The 10029-nt window shown below is 49.5% G+C and overlaps 1 long non-coding RNA gene across 1 annotated transcript; it reads right to left on the bottom strand.

Moving 5' to 3' along the window:
* Positions 1–549: 549 nt before the first annotated feature.
* On the bottom strand, positions 550–7194 carry LOC120600619 (uncharacterized). Its single transcript, XR_005652245.1, has 3 exons — positions 6683–7194; positions 2016–4842; positions 550–1494 (listed from the first exon to the last, which is right to left on the bottom strand). It is a non-coding gene; the product is annotated as an uncharacterized LOC120600619 (long non-coding RNA).
* Between the last annotated feature and the right edge of the window lie 2835 nt (positions 7195–10029).

A 10029-nucleotide genomic window follows, 5' to 3' on the forward strand; every position in this document is an offset into this window, starting at 1 on the left:
GACACCAGTCACTTCCCAGGAAGGTTCCCACACCTCCTCAAGTCACCCCCACCCCCATCTCACTCCGGCCTGTGACTTCACCCCTGTCCCGCTGAGTGGTGACATTGCTGCCAACCGTACGTTTTCTTATCGATTAGTGATTGACGTCTGCCTTCCCCTGGACCACCTGCGTCATGAAGACAGCCGTGCCCACTCGCCGTGGGGTCCCCGGCACCTTGCACGTCCCTGCGACGTGCCGAGCACTCTGCAGATGCTCGTCCACCGAAGGAAGGAAGCGAAGCCGCGTTTCGATGATTCTGGTGGTTTTTACAGCGGCGTGCAGCCAGCGGTGCCGGGACGCCCCGGGCGGCCGCTCCGCCGGTCGACACAGAAGTTTGACTCGCTGACTATCGCCCACGCCTGACGGGACCCAACTGTTAAGGCTCTCTGAAAAAATCGGTATTTCTAACCGAGGTCTATGGAGATCACAAAAGCCCCTTCGCCTGGCAAAGCCTCTCCCCGGTTCCAGCCTCGGTCCAGCTCACCAGGCAGGGCGCCCACTCACACTTGTTAAGTGGCACAGCAGTCGAATTGACTGCCACCCAAAGCGTGGGGCACACCACTGGGAACAAAGGGTGCTTCCGGGTGGCCCCCAGTATTTTTATATTAATAGGCATGCGTTTATTTGGGTGTGTATTAAAAACATATGTAAACCAGCATATCCAGCCTGGGGCCTCACAGGTAGAATTGCTCAGGATGAGGCTCAATAAGAAAGAAAATAAATCAATAAAATGCATTTATAAAGTCTATTTACAGAAAAAGTCAGCTAAGTCCACGTTTGGCAAACTGTGGCCCCTGAACCAAACTCGATCCCCAGCCTGTTTTTATACAGCCCACGAGCGAAGAATGTTGGTTTTCCAATGTTTTTTAAAAGGTATTTTTAAAAAAATGAAAAGCATGGACAACAGAGCATGTGTGGCCCACAAAGCCCCAAATGCTCTCTCTCTGGCCCTTCTCAGGCCAAGTTTCTGACCCCTGAACTGAGACCACAGGGAGGCGACAGGCAGATGTCGCAGTAACAGTGGAGAGGGGGCGCGTGATGGGCCCTGGGCGTGCCCAGGGCTCAAGAAAGTCCAGGACGCCCGGATCCAAACCCACGACCTCTAGCTCTGTGACCTTGGGTAAGTCATTTAACCTTCCTCGACCTTCGCCTTCCCAGCAGGGAACGACAGCAGGTCCCCGCTTTGTTAGGTTAAATGGGATAACGGGGTAGCGCGCATCATGCCTGGCACATAGTAGGTACTCAACGGATGGTTTAAAGTAAAGTTTTCCTGTTCTTCACCTTGCTTCCTCAGCCTTCACAGGAAGTCTGACGAGTATCTCGGTGCTTCGGAAGAGGTCCTCCGGGACCGCCATCTGGGCGCGTTGCCTTTGGCTCGGCACTTCAGCTCCCGCATCCATGGATTCATCCTTCCGCTTAGTCTCCCTCACGCTGGGTCATCCAAGAGGAAGATGCTGAGGTGGAGGGAGGGACGTCAGAGGATTCTTGGGAACAGATGCCCGAGAAAGGTGAAAAGGGAGAGAGGTGGGGTTGGGCAGGGAGAGCCCACAGACCACGACGCGGCAGTGACAAGGTCTCGACAAGCAAGCAGCTGTCCCCACGTCGGGCAGAAACGCCCAGCGCCCAGTGCCCGCCAGGCTCGGTCCTTGTCTGGGGCAGCTCTGAAGGAACGCGCTGTCTTCCCGAAGCTCAGGGGAAGCCTGACGTCCCTACAGGCTGGGGCACAGCAGCCCAGGCACTGTCACAGCCTGCTGGCTAGTTCCCTCCTGCAGAGACATCCGGGGCGCTTTCCTGAGAGCGCCACAGCCACCGCTTGCTCCCCGGGCCTCCGGCTCGCCAGCCATCAGCGCAGGGGGCCAGCGGGCCTGTCTTCCTGAGGGAGGCTGCGGCTCGTTTGCTTCCTCCTGTTCCTCTGCCACCCACCGTGCGTGCCCCTGGCCCTCAGCCGTCACCTCGGTGGGGCGGGGAGGCTGACCTGGCGCTGGGACCCAGACCCCTGGGCTGGAGGATGCTGCACGTCATCTGATCACAGTCGCCGTGGAGCAAGGAGCACCAAGAAGCTTGCAAGTGGACCACCCACGTTCCGCGTGGACCCGCTGAGCCCTCTTTACTGCCAGAGCCGATGACCCCTGTCACGACGGCCACCTGTTCCACCCGCTGGTCTGGGTGCAGGGCCCACGGCGCTCTGGGGGCAGCTGAGGCCGGCACCTGACTTCCTGGAGCCCTGGCCTGGAAGTTTCCCCAGCAGCAACACGTCCCGTTGGAAACCAGACCCGGAGGAGCCCTGACTTGCAGAGAAGGAAGTAGAAGCCGCTACGCAGAGTCCTGTGGGAGGGCGCCGCACTAGCTCAGGTCCCCCGAAGAGCAGAAGTCAACATGAGATGGGACATGCGGGCGAGTTCCCGGGGAAAGCACCGTGAGGAGGAAGGGTGACAGCCGTAGACGCCACAGTCCCGACACTCGTGCGGGAGAGAGAAGCCGGGGCGCTGGGCAGGAAGTCTCGGACTGCGGAGCGCATCCGCGGGGGGTCTGGCCACGCGATGGGGACTCCCGAACCCCTGTCTTTATTTGAAGTGTCATCGGAAGGTAAAGGGTGAGGAGACAGGACTGAGAAAAGCCCGGCGGCCGTGACTGTGATGGAGACGTGACACCTGTGAACAGAAGGGGGGCAGAGAGACCCTCCGGGAGCAACGCAGGCCGTGGAAACCCAGCGGGCGCCCCACAACCAAGACGGCCAGTGCCAGGAGCTTAGCTCCATGCAGACGTGCCCAGGCCCCCGAGCCCAGGGAGGGCCAGGTCTCAGCTCCAAACCTCGGGGTGACCCTGAAGTTGCTACCGGCTGGAGGCTGCCGGCTCACCACGCCCCGAGCCGCAGGCAGGTTCTTTCCTGGCGGGAGCCGTAAGCGGCGTGTGGCCTCGCCTGCCCCGCTGAGCGCCGTTACGTAATCGGTCTGCCTGTCGTCGCCAGCGTTGAGTTAGATGGCTGCTTGCTTTCCTTATGGTGAATAAAACAACGTTGACTATGCTTAGTGCCTATTTACAAGTATTTATTTATATTGCCTGAGAGAGTTGCCTCAAAATAAAATTCCAGGGCTAAACACAGGGTCATTTTTAAGATTCTTGGTACACAGTACTCCGTTTTTTTCACGACATCTGAACCATTTTGTGCTTCCCCCGGCAGTGGGAAAGCACACTTAGTTCCTTGGAAAAGGTCAGCTCAGGACAGTTCAGTTAAAAGGAAGGGAGGAAAAAACCCTTTTGTCCTGATATTTATTTATTTATTGCAACTTGAATGGGATCTTTGAATCCTGTAAAGGTTGGACTTTTTCTCTAAATATAGTGGTTTTGTTAAAAATACATTATTCTGCATCTTCTGCGAGGCAGATGCCAAGACAGGATTAGCCTCCTCACAGGTCCCCCTGGCGAGGAAGCCTGGTGGGGAGGTGGGACAGTGGAGGACAGCAAGGACGGTTTGATCCCGCGGGAGTCAGGGAGGGGGAAGGCAGGGAGCTTCTGAAGAGGTGTCCTCAGCTGCAGAGCGGTCTGGGGGAGACCTCGGCCGATGCAGCCCGTCGGAGGAACCCACGTCCCCGGGGATGGCCCGCCTTGGTGGCCCTGCTGTCCTCTGTGCCTGGCTGGGAGCAGCCCTTGGGAGGTGCGGCCTCACTGTGAACGTGGTGGCAAGTCTGAGCCAGCCGGGCCCCCGGTCAGTGACGGTCCCCGTGGCTGGCGATCTGACGGGGTCACTTCCACGGCCACGTGAAGCCCCTCACCTGGTTCCCCCACTCACCTGTAGGTATCTCAGCATGATGGACTTGATTTACACGAGACTTTAATTACTAGCTCTTTGCTCGCCAATAATCTCTAAGATATGTTCTTCGATTTATGATTTTTCTTTTCGGTGTTTAGACAGATTTTTAATGTAGTCGAATTTGTTTTTCTTCCTATCTTTACATTGTCATCTCAAGAAACAAGCTTCTTTTGTTCGAATTTTTACATTTAACTTTTGAATCCTTCTAAAATTTATTTTAACATAGAGTTTAAAGTTAAGTATAAATCATTTTAAAATGCTAAATCACTAGCTAATTTAGAGGTTTGTAACAATTCTTCCGTACTTTTTTGATTCAAAGAGCCACTTTTATCAAATATTATGTTCTTTCATGTGTTTTTTTTGATACCAATTTGTGCCCATGTCTATTATTCTGCCAGCACCACAATTAATATCTGATGGCAAGCAGGCCAGAGGACACACATGGCCTCTTCCCAGTTCTGTCGTAAATGCCCTTGGCAACAGATGAAGGAAAAACGAAAAACTACCTGAGTCTGTTTGAGAACAGCTCTGCTTTCACCTGTTGTAAAAACTGACTGAAAAAAAGCTCGTCCCTAAACACCAGTTAGAGGTAGGACCCGAAGGCACAACACACCTTTGTCTCCGCCCTGCAAAGGTCACTGCAGCACGACAGGGAGGTCAGAGCCACGGGGGTGGCTTTCTCCCCCGAGCTCCCCTCCCTGGTCACCGACCCACCAAGGGCACAGGGACTTCAGGAAGCAGAACCCTGTAATCAAGTTGATAACTCAGGGACACAGGAGCACCTGCGCCCCAAAAGGATTGGATATGGTTTAGAGAGAAGTAACACATCAAAGAACAGAATTATGTCCTGTTAATAAGGTTAGTCCCGTCTACCTGGTGACAGGTAGTGCAGAGAGAAGAATTCGTGATCAGGGTCAGACTAGGGGGTCCCGGCTCCTTCCCATCGATTGCCGATCAACGTGGACGGGGCTCTCTCAGTGAGTGACCATGGCTGGAAGGGACAGAAGAATTCAAAATGAACTGTAGTTAATAATAATAATAATAATAAACATTTTAACCCTTTGATAGAAAGACAGAATCTGAGTGTCGTATAAAGACGAGGAAACGGGCAAAGCAGAGGGAAATAGGCAACAAAAATAAAGGAAACATTTAAAGACGAATCGATCAGACGAACCGTCTGGCAGAGACCCTGGACTATCATCATTTCCTCTCCTAAGCTGTTTGCATGCTTGTGTTACTAGGACAAGAGATGACAGCGTGGCGCCAAAGTGACCTCGGGGTCACTTTCATGCTCTGTGATGGGAAGACGCAGGCACCCCGGAGTCGGACGTGGGCAAACTGCTTACGTCTGGGAGTCTGATCCCCCGACCCCAAGCAAGGGTCGCGCAGCCTGCCTTGCAGGGGTGTCCTGAAGACAGCCCCGTGGGACCTGGGCGGAGCAGCTCCCTAAAGGCTGGTCCCTCTCCTGTTCCGTCTTCTGTGCGTAAGGGAACAGCTCTGGGGAGCGGATGGTACAGGATCCAGACTCATGACCTCTGCGACTCAGGAAAAACCCCTAAGAATTTCCCAAGACATATTGAGAATGGGAATTCGAGACACACATGATCCAAAGTGTCCGGCATTGACTATATATTAACTGATACAAATGTGCTCTAAGTCAACAGGAAAAACAGCCATGTCTTTGATTCTCACTTGTAGTTCATATTTTTTCAATATCCAAGAAACTGCCCTTTTTGATACTTGTTTTCCGACCTTCTCCATGTGATTGTTTTCTGCCCTGCTAAACAAGGCCAACGAGGAGTCACTTTTTTAAAACATGGAGGCCAGAGCCGCATGCATTTTGATGTTCTTCTGAGAGCTCTCTCTAAGAATTAAAAATTATCCAGGGTCTTGTCCCTGTGTGGGACCCCGAAGGAAGTGTAAGCTCTAAACCGTGCCTCTTGTGGCGCTCCAAGTTGAACCGGCTGCGAAAGGCTCTCCTGCTTCAGCCTTAGCAGAAATTTTTGTTGCTGTTAATTAAATGGCTAATTCACTGTTTTAGCCAATGTTGTCACAAAGTAGATAGGGACAGCGCAGAAACACAGGACCACTATAACGACCTTCTGATTTTCCCTTTGACACCCTCACCTGCTTTTCTTAGGTTTGTGAAAATAGGCAGCCTCTCCTGAAGCTGATTTGGGTGAGGGAGCCTGGAAAGTTACAACGTGCCCAGCAGACAGGAGGAGGGCGTGTTGCACATTTGGGGGAGAATGTGTCTATCGCAAAGTTATTATATCATGTATCTTGCTTAATTCAGTTGTAACTATAGCAACTACCTATAATTGGAGATCAGTGAGGAGTGAACCTCCATGAAAATTAGCTTTGCCTTAGGCCATTTTAATTAAAGCATAAATATTTCGAGGAAGGAACATGCTTTTAAAAGAGAAGAGAGTAAGGAAGGGAAACGTGTGTGTGTGTGTGTGTGTGTGTGTGTGCGCGCACGCGCGCGCGTGTGTGTGTCTTCTCAACTTCTTCTGTTTTCTTTCCTGGGTCATAAAACTAAGAAAATGATCAGTATAAGAGAAAAACATTCAAAAAACTATATTTAGTTACATTCATTTAAAAAAAATGCATTATTTAGAGATAGAAGACATTTGTCCTTATTTATATACATCACCCCCGACGCGATTCCTGTTTGGAGAATGAAATAAAGTTCCCATCGCTGCTGAGACCGGGGGGTGGGGGTGAAGCGGGGGGCAGTGCAGACCCTCCCTGGGAAGGCCTGGCTGGGTCCTGCGTCCGAGCTGCATTCTGGATGCCACCCCCAGCTCCCGAGCGACAGCAGCACTTACTAGATGCTTAAGGTCAGGCACATCTCCAAACCCCCTGGTCCTCGGCCTCCTCATCCCTAAAAGGACAATAACAGCACCAGCTGTGTAGTGCTTGGCTCAGGGTAGTCAGAAGCCGCCGGCCAGTCTAACCACCCTTAGAAGTCTCATTAAAGAGGCAGAGAGGATGGACGTCTGGGAAATCGAAGTCAGGAGACACAGAAACAAGCTAGGAAGGCTCCTCCTCTCTCCCGGCTCCCACCCGCTCCGATGGGCTCAGGAGACCGGCTGCCTCCAGGGGCAGGAGTCATCCAGTCCTCAGAGCCTATGCTGCTGGGTCAGCCTCCAGCAAATACCTTTTAGACGCGTCATCTCATTTCCCCTCCAAAGAGCTCAGCGAAGCGGGTGTTAGCGGATCTGCTTGTCTCGGGGAGCACGTTGGGGCTGACGGTGGTGGTGGAGCCGGGGCGGGTGAGCTGGGTGCCGACCCCACACCTTTCTCATCCTCCATCCAGTTCTGAGGTCCGTGTAAAGGGAGGAGATGGGAGGGGACGCCTCAGTCCCCCGCTGAAGCCATGCCCCGGAGTTCAGGCTGATACCTGCGTCGGCACCTCACCGGTCCGGCCCCCCGTCAGGGCCCCCTCCTCCCGCTGTCCCTTCACATGCTGGCAAGCCAAGTGTCCTTCCCACGTCTGGCCGTGTTAACTCGCCTGGAAAGGACAGCTGGGACTCTGGTGCGAGGTGACCATCTCCTCCACCCCACCCCCCGCCCCGTGCTATGTCGACACCTTCTCACTAAACGGTGATGCGCACGCAACGTCAGTCATTTTAAAAGGATACGTTTACCAAAATGCGTATGAAGGAATTTGGGTTCATTTCAGATTTGTAAACAATCAAAGTGCTACAAATTGGCCATTGCATAATAGTCACAGGGATGTAAAGAAGGCATAGGGAATAGAGTCAATAATATTGTAGTAACCGTATGGTACCCGGTGGGTGCTAGACTTATGGGGTGATCGCTTCATACATTATATAAATGTCTAACCACTTTGCTGTACAACTGAACCTAATATAAAATAATATTGAGTGTCAACTGTAATTGGAAAAAAATAAAGATAAATGCTGTATAAAAGAAAACACACGGCCTGCTCCCACCCCAGCATAATTGCGCATTTAGAAGACTTGGGTAGTTCCCTTTATTAGAATCACGTGGGGAAATGTATTGACTCTTCAGTTTGTAATTCCGTTAAACAGATAATTCTATTCAAAGGACAGGAGGGAACTCTAGCTCACGAAATTTCTGATCGAAAGTCACCTGTTCCATCGTCGTTACCTGGGATGTAACATCCACAGGGAAAATTAAGGCAAACAGCTGCCACGGAGTTTATCCAGAGCAGTGGGCCGGGCACCTCATGGCCCGTGTCAGTCCCCGATTTTGCCTGCCATCCCAGGCAACCCTAGGAATGACGGAGAGACTGGGGGGCTTGGGCAGTGACAGTCCACAGATTTGGGGGAAGATTTGAGCAGGAAACTCTTCTCTGAAGGTCGAGTAGGACCCGCAGGGTGAAGAAGCGAGGGGACCGCCTCTCGTGCGGTGGCCGTGGCACGGACGCCAGACCTTTGAGGTCGCACTTAATTTTAGCCAAGGGCTCAGGGGGGCGGGTAGTGGGTCTGGTAAAGTGAACTGATCGCAGATCCTTTTCTTGCCTTATTTATTTCTTGTCTCCATCTGGCCAATTCTGAGTCGGTGTCCTAATATCTTTCTTTATTATTGCCTTTTGATCACGTCTCCCAGAAATTCTAATGGTTTGCATTTGTGCATATTTCAGTGCTATGCTGTTTGTATATCAAACACACTCACGACTTCACACAACCCGAAGCATCTTCGTGGAGCGTGAAAATAAGGCCTAGAGAGCAGTGTTAGCTTGTCCTCATTTACGGAGCAGGCTATAGGACAACTTTCCTGCCTCCCATGTAACCTCTTTAACCATCGAATTTGGCCAAACCACACGGAGTGCGCAGAAATCAGTTTGCTCAGTCATTTCACCGACGTCCGCAGCAACTCAGCCAGGGCCTTTGCCCTGAGTGTAATCCGGCTATTTCATGGAGCTCCTTGAGTCTTCCCAGCTCCTAGTTTACGATTTCTTAAAGGATGGGGTCACCATGACAGAATGAGCAGAGTCTAATGTGCACCCAGACACATGTTTCTACTCTTGGCAAGACCTGCTCTATTTTATCCCTAAAACACGTACTGTGAAGATTAAAAACTCCACCACAGTTGGGGTATTTTTAAAGTGACATCGAATTAAACTATAATTTACAGTTTGCTTGGCTGAATAAAGTTCACCCTATCGTAAGAGGGAAGAAATTTAAACATCCTTCCTAGTCCTGAGTTCATATGTATTCACATCTGGGGTTTGATATTTCATGGAAATGAGAGAGGTAATAAAAATAATTTTTCCCCCTCTTGATATCATCTTTCTGGCAAAACCAGATTTTAAAGAACTATATATATATATATAGTTCATATATATATATATATATATATATATATATATATATAAAACTATATATATAAAATCTGGCAAAACCAGATTTTAAAGAACTATATATATATATATATATAGTTTTATATATATATATATATATATATATATATATAAAAAACTATATATAACTATATATAACTATATATAACTATATATATATATACACCTTTATGCACCATGCTATCACTCCTTAACCATTAATTCCTGGAAGTGAACTCTCGTTCAAAGGATGAGAGACTTAAAATTTTGATGTGTAATTTGAGATTTCTCTTTGAAAAGTTTATCCCAATCCGCACGGTCACATTTGATGTGTAATAACTCCATTTCCCCATGCCCTCACTGTCCCAAATATAATCACTCTTTTACGTTTCCAGTCTGGCAAATTAAAAAAAAAAAAAGTATATCAAAGCTCTAATTTACATTTCTTTAATTGCGAGTCAGTTTTTACATGTTCCTAAATGTATTTATTTATTTACTTTTCCAGTTTCATTGAGATGTAATTGACATATCACATTGTATATGTTTAAAGTATACAACACGGTGATTTGCTATATATATATTATAACATGATTGTCACAGTAAAATCAGTTAACGTTCGTTCATCGCGTCACACAGTTACAATCTTTGTCTCCTTGTGAGGAGAATTTTTAAGATCTGCTCTCTCAGCAACTTTGAGGGTACACAATACTGTATCATTAACTATAGTTATCTGCGCTGCACAATATTTTCCTAAATTTAAAGGCCACTTGTTTTTCTTCTGCTCATCACTTGTTCATACTCATTGCTCATTTTTCTAGTGGGTTACTTATCTTTTTCTTACTT

Source organism: Pteropus medius, unplaced genomic scaffold (genome assembly GCF_902729225.1).
Source record: "Pteropus medius unplaced genomic scaffold, Ma_sr-lr_union100, whole genome shotgun sequence".
NCBI classification, from domain to species: Eukaryota; Metazoa; Chordata; class Mammalia; order Chiroptera; family Pteropodidae; genus Pteropus; species Pteropus medius.